The following is a 7582-nucleotide window of genomic DNA, read 5'->3' as shown; positions in this document are numbered from 1 at the left end:
AATAGACAACAGGTTCTTTAGAGAAGGATTACTGCTAATATTGAAATGTTCTTGGCTAAGTCCCAAATGGTATCATATTCTCTATGTAGTGCACTACATTTGACCAGGGCTGCACACACACCTGTTGTGGTCCTTTCCACAACAGGCTAATAAAAACAGATCAGATGTTGCCAGGAGTGTAGGACAACAAGGGTTGTTGTTCTCACCAATATTGGGATGTTTCAGCAGACGGCAATCCTGGCCTCTCTCTCAAGCTTCTGGTGGTCTGGAAACATGACAAACAGAGAGAGAGACAGAGAGACAGAGAGACAGAGAGAGAGACAGAGAGAGAGACAGAGCGAGACAAGAGACAGAGAAGAGACAGAGAGACAGCGAGAGAGCAGAGACAGAGAAGACGAGACAAGAGACAGAGAGAGACAGAGAGACAGTGAGACAGAGACAGAGAGAGACATAGAGAGAGACAGACAGAGACAGAGCGAGACAAGAGACAGAGAGAGAGACAGAGAGACAGAGAGAGACAGAGAGTGAGAGAGAGAGAGAGAGAGAGACAGAGAGAGAGAGAGAGAGAGAGAGAGAGACAGAGACAGAGAAGTGAATCCCTGTATTTCATTGTTTTCTATATCTACATAGACTATAGTGCTGTAGGTTATCCTTTACAGACTGTGATGCAAATGTCAGCCCGTAGAGGGCGTACTGTGTGTGTGTTGGAGGACAGCACAGTTGGCAGGTAACTGATGAAATTACTATAAATAAAACTTCATGTCCTCTATTTCTCCTCCTCTTAAAATCTCTCTCTCCCTCTCTGCCTCTCACCCCCATCTCTCTCTCCCTCTCTGCCTTTCACCCCCATCTATCTGTCCCCCTCTCCCTCTCACCCCCCATCTCTCTCTCCCTCTCACCCCATCTCTCTCTCCCCTCTCCTCTCCCCCCCATCTCTCTCCCTCTCTCCCTCTCACCCCCATCTCTCTCTCCCCTCTCCCTCTCACCCCCATCCATCTGTCCCTCTCTCCCTTTCACCCCCATCTATCTGTCCCTCTCTCCCTCTCACCCCCTCTCCCTCTCACCCCCATCTCTCTCTCCCTCTCTGCCTTCACCCCTCTCCCTCTCACCCCATCTATCTCTCCCTCTCTGCCTTTCACCCCCTCTCCCTCTCACCCCCATCTATCTCTCCCTCTCTGCCTTTCACCCCCTCTCCCTCTCACCCCATCTATCTCTCCCTCTCTGCCTTTCACCCCATCTATCTCTCACCCCCATCTATCTCTCCCTCCCTCCCTATCCACCTCTCTCTCTCTCCCTCCCTTCTCCCTCCCTCTCTCCCTCTCTCTCCCTCCCTTTCTCCCCCCTCTCGCTCTCTCCCTATTTCAATTCTACTTTATTCTAGTCTACTTTATTCTATTCTACTGTATTCTATTCCACTCTACTTCATTTTATTCTATTCTACTTTATTCTACTCTACTTTATTATATTCTACTCTACTTTATTCTACTCTACTTTATTATATTCTACTCTACTTTATTCTACACTACTCTATTATTTTCTACTCTACTTTATTCTACTTCATTATATTCTACTGTACTTTATTCTACTCTACTTTATTATATTCTACACTACTTTATTCTACACTACTCTATTATTTTCTACTCTACTTTAATCTACTTTATTCTACTCCACTCTACTCCTCTTATTCTATTCTACTCTTTTATATTCTACTACTAAGGTTCATCATAAGGATTCCCTGCTGCTTTCTAGGAATCAGTGATTTGATATACTGTATCACTTTACTGTGTGAATCAGAACAAAACGATTCCATTGGATTCAGTGAGTTCAATAGTGATTCAGAGTCACGTCAAAACAATTCAAATCAGAACTGTGTCAAGTGACTCTGATTCGGAACCGGTGAGTCAAGACGACCCAGTTTCACTTTGCCTCAGGACAGAGGGGGAGAGAACGGGAGAGAGCGACAGAGAGATGGGGAGCGAGAGAGAGAGAGAGAGAGGGAAAAAGAGAGAGGGGTCAGACAGACGTGTGTTTGCGTGAGTGTCGATTCCTAGAAGAGAGATATGAAAAGAGCGGGAGTGTGGAAGAAGAGCTTGAGAAAGAGATGGAGAGAAATGAAGGAGAAAGAGAGAGAGAAAAGAGAGATGGAGAGAGGAGGACAGAGGGAGAGATGGCGGAGAGAGGAGGACGGAGGGAGAGATGGAGGAGAGAGATGGAGAGAGGAGGGAGAGATGGAGGAGAGAGAGATAGAGAGAGGAGGACAGAGGGAGAGATGGAGGAGAGAGAGATGGAGAGAGGAGGGAGAGATGGAGGAGAGAGAGATAGAGAGAGAGGAGGACGGAGGGAGAGATGGAGGAGACAGATGGAGAGAGGAGGATGGAGAGAGAGAGAGATGGAGAGAGGAGGACGGAGGGAGAGATGGAGGAGAGAGGAGGACAGAGGGAGAGATGGAGGAGAGGAGTACGGAGGGTGAGATGGAGGAGAGAGAGATGGAGGACGGAGGGAGAGATGGAGGAGAGAGAGATGGATAGAGGAGGGAGGGAGAGATGGAGGAGAGAGAGATAGAGAGAGGAGGACGGAGGGAGAGATGGAGGAGAGAGGAGGATGGAGGGAGAGATGGAGGAGAGAGAGATGGAGAGAGGAGGGAGAGATGGAGGAGAGAGAGAGATAGAGAGAGAGAGGAGGATGGAGGGAGAGATGGAGGAGAGAGATGCAGAGAGGAGGATGGAGAGAGAGCGAGATGGAGAGAGGAGGACGGAGGGAGAGATGGAGGAGAGAGGAGGACAGAGGGAGAGATGGAGGGGAGGAGTACGGAGGGTGAGATGGAGGAGAGAGATGGAGGACGGAGGGAGAGATGGAGGAGAGAGAGATGGATAGAGGAGGGAGGGAGAGATGGAGGAGAGAGAGATAGAGAGAGGAGGACGGAGGGAGAGATGGAGGAGAGAGAGAGATGGCGAGAGAGAGATAGAGAGAGGAGGATGGAGGGAGAGCTGGAGGAGAGAGAGATAGATAGAGGAGGACGGAGGGAGATATGGAGAAGAGAGAGATGGAGGGAGAGATGGAGAAGAGAGAGATGGAGAGAGGAGGGAGGGAGAGATGGAGGAGAGAGAGATGGAGAGAGGAGGGAGGGAGAGATGGAGGAGATAGAGAGAGGAGGATGGAGGGAGAGATGGAGGAGAGAGAGATGGAGAGAGAAGGATGGAGGGAGAGATGGAGGAGAGGAGGATGGAGGGAGAGCTGGAGGAGAGAGAGATGGAGAGAGGAGGGAGAGATGGACGAGAGAGAGAGAGGAGGACGGAGGGAGAGATGGAGGAGAGAGAGATGGAGAGAGGAGGCAGGGAGAGATGGAGGAGATAGAGAGAGGAGGACAGAGGGAGAGACGGAGGAGAGAGAGACGAAGAGAGGAGGGAGGGAGAGATGGAGGAGATAGAAAGAGGAGGACGGAGGGAGAGATGGAGGAGAGAGAGATGGAGAGAGGAGGGAGGGAGAGATGGAGGAGAGGAGGACAGAGTGAATAATACTGTTAAATCAACACAGTATCCTCCATGACAGGACCAAGGACAACCTAACTATTATACCATCATCATCATCTACCCCTGGGTGCAAGGTCACTAATCTGTCCATCTCTCTCTCAACTTGCTTTCTCTCTCCCTCACTCGCTTTCTCTTTATATATATCTCTCTCAATCCCTCTCTCTCCCTCTCAATCCCTCTCTCTCTCTCTCCCGCCACAGGTAGTCTACCTCCCAGCCAGCCGGACATCTGTTGTCTAGCAACTCCTTGACCAATCGGAGTGCTCTGAACTCCCCTCTCCTCCCTTCTCCTCTGCTCACCTCCCCTTCCCCTCTACTATTTTCTGCAGTGGAACTACCACTGCATGCAAATGGCTGTCCCGGGAGCGTGCGCGCACACACACACACACACACACACACACACACACACACACACACACACACACACACACACACACACACACACACACACACACACACACACACACACACACACGCAAGCAAACACAAAAACCTCAACCTCATCCCTAATTTCCATCTCTCTCACAGACACGCTTATCCTTCTCTTTCTCGTTCTCTTTCTCATCTCTCTTCCCATCTCTCTATCCATCTCTCTATCCACACACACACACTGTACCAGACCAGACACTGTAACAAGACACCAAACTAAAGAAAATGGTCTGAACTTGGCGTAGACGTCATGTTCACCTACAAAAACATTGTGCGCGCATCCGAGAGGCAGGAAACAGACGGGGTTGACTTACAATCATAGGATTATTGACAACATATAAACTATATTTACTCTCCAAATGTTTATTGACAACATAAATACATTTACACAATGAGCACTTGTTGATTCTCAAATACATTGTTACAGTTGTTGGTTAACCTGTTATGGCTAGGGGGCAGTATTTTCACGGCTGGATAAAAAACGTACCCGATTTAATCTGGTTACTACTCCTGCCCAGTAACTAGAATATGCATATAATTATTGGCATTGGATAGAAAACACTCCAAAGTTTCTAAAACTGTTTGAATGGTGTCTGTGAGTATAACAGAACTCATATGGCAGGCAAAAACCTGAGAAGATTTCATGCAGGAAGTGGCCTGTCTGACAAGGTGTCGTTCTTCTTGTCTCTGTTTATTGAAGAGTGAGGATCTTAGCTGTCCCGTGACACTTCCTACGGCTGCCATAGGCTCTCAGAAGGCGGCAAAACGCTGAATCGTGGCTTTGCAGGCTCTGGCTGAAAAAAAGTAGCGCATTTGGGTAGTGGCTGGTTACAGTACTGTGAGACTCAGGCTCGTGCCCGCGTCGACCGAAAGCTTTGTTTTCTTTCCTATGTTTAGCTAAATGGACATTCCCGGTCGGAATATTATCGCTTTTTTACGAGAAAAATGGCATAAAAATGGATTTTAAACAGCGGTTGACATGCTTCGAAGTACGGTAATGGAATATTTAGATTTTTTTTGTCACGAATTGCGCCATGCGCGCGACCCTGATTTACCATTTCAGATAGTGTCTGGGACGCACGAACAAAACGCCGCTATTCGGATATAACGATGGATAATTTTGGACCAAACCAACATTTGTTATTGAAGTAGCAGTCCTGGGAGTGCATTCTGACGAAGACAACAAAAGGTAATCAAACTTTTATAATAGTAAATCTGATATTGGTGAGTGCTAAACTTGCCGGGTGTCTAAATAGCTAGCCCGTGATGGCTGGGCTATGTACTTAGAATATTGCAAAATGTTCTTTCACCAAAAAGCTATTTTAAAATCGGACATATCGAGTGCATAGAGGAGTTCTGTATCTATAATTCTTAAAATAATTGTTATGCTTTTTGTGAACGTTTATCGTGAGTAATTTAGTAAATTGTTAGCAAATTCCCCGGAAGTTTGCGGGGTATGCTAGTTCTGAACGTCACATGCTAATGTAAAAAGCTGTTTTTTGATATAAATATGAACTTGATTGAACAAAACATGCATGTATTTTATAACATAATGTCCTAGGTGTGTCATCTGATGAAGATCATCAAAGGTTAGTGCTGCATTTAGCTGTCTTCTGGGTTTTTGTGACATTATATGCTAGCTTGAAAAATGGGTGTCTGATTATTTCTGGCTTGGTACTCTGCTGACATAATCTAATGTTTTGCTTTCGCTGTAAAGCCTTTTTGAAATCGGACAGTGTGGTTAGATAAAGGAGAGTCTTGTCTTTAAAATGCTGTGAAATAGTCATATGTTTGAAAAATTGAAGTTTTTGTATTTTTGAGGAATTTGTAATTCGCGCCACGCCTATCATTGGATATTGGAGCAGGTGTTCCGCTAGCGGAACGTCTAGATGTAAGAGGTTAACTAGTCTTGTTGATTCTCAAATACATTGTTACAGTTGTTGGTTAGCTAGTCTTGTCATTGTTGCTAGCTATCTGACCATTCAGAATCTGAACCAGCAATACCACACGAAACAGTTCTACTGACCCGCAAAACCACAAGAAAAAGTTCTACTGACCCGCAAAACCACAAGAAACAGTTCTACTGACCCGGAAGAAACCACAAGAAACAGTTCTACTGACCCGCAAAACCACAAGAAACAGTTCTACTGACCCGCAAAACCACAAGAAACAGTTCTACTGACCCGCAAAACCACAAGAAACAGTTCTACTGACCCGCAAAACCACAAGAAACAGTTCTACTGTTCTCCCTCTCTCTCTGTATCTCTGTGCCCTCCCTCTCTCTCTGTATCTCTGTGCCCTCCCTCTCTCTCTGTATCTCTCTGCCCTCCCTCTCTCTCTCTGTATCTCTCTGCCCTCCCTCTCTCTCTGTATCGCTGTGCCCTCCCTCTCTCTCTCTGTATCTCTGTGCCCTCCCTCTCTCTCTCTGTATCTCTGTGCCCTCCCTCTCTCTCTGTATCTCTGTGCCCTCCCTCTCTCTCTGTATCTCTGTATCTCTCTGCCCTCCCTCTCTCTCTCTGTATCTCTGTATCTCTCTGCCCTCCCTCTCTCTCTCTGTATCTCTGTGCCCTCCCTCTCTCTGTATCTCTCTGCCCTCCCTCTCTCTCTGTATCTCTCTGCCCTCCCTCTCTCTGTATCTCTGTGCCCTCCCTCTCTCTCTCTGTATCTCTATGACCTCCCTCTCCCTCTCTCTGTATCTCTCTGCCCTCCCTCTCTCTGTATCTCTCTGCCCTCCCTCTCTCTCTGTATCTCTCTGCCCTCCCTCTCTCTCTCTGTATCTCTGTGCCCTCCCTCTCTCTCTGACCCTAAAGAATATGTAGCAGCTGCCTCAAGAACCGAAACTGAAAAGTAGGATGACACACACAGACTGCTATAGGTCACACAGTGAGAAGGACAGACAGACAGACAGACAGACAGACAGACAGACAGACAGACAGACAGACAGACAGACAGACAGACAGACAGACAGACAGACAGACAGACAGACAGACAGACAGACAGAAGAGAGAGCGAGAGCAAGAGACAGACAGACAGAGAGAGAGACAGAGAAAGAGAGAGCGAGAGACAGACAGAGAGAGCGAGAGCGAGAGACAGAGACAGGCAGAGAGAGAGAGAGCGAGAGAGACAGACTTTCTCTAATTAAGGGTGCCCTGGCTCTCTTTCTCCTCAGAGTCTGCTGCCCTAGTTAGTCACACATACACATAGACTAACAGTCACGTTCTCCACAGCTTTGTCCCATAATGCAGTTCAACAGGCAGTTCTCGCCAGACAGGTGAACAGACAATGAGCTGTTTGTGTGTGTGTGTGTGAGAGCGAGTATTTGGAACAAAAGACTGATCACCCCAATCCACAAAAGAGAATACAAATTTAACCACAATAACTACCGTGGGATTTGCATCAACAGCAACCTTGGGAAAATCCTCTGCATTATCATTAACAGGAGACTTGTACATTTCCTCAGTGAAAACAATGTACTGAGCGAATGTCAAATTGGGTGCCAATCCAAATTTCTTCATCCTCCTGAAGTTGAAGAGGCGCTGTTGCACCTTCTTCACCACACTGTCTGTGTGGGTGGACCATTTCAGTTTGTCAGTGATGTGTAAGCTGAGGAACTTTTCCACCTTC

Source organism: Salmo salar, unplaced genomic scaffold, assembly GCF_905237065.1.
Source record: "Salmo salar unplaced genomic scaffold, Ssal_v3.1, whole genome shotgun sequence".
NCBI lineage: Eukaryota > Metazoa > Chordata > Actinopteri > Salmoniformes > Salmonidae > Salmo > Salmo salar.
The sequence above is the reverse complement of the archived record's forward strand: the minus strand, read 5'-3'. Positions refer to the sequence as shown.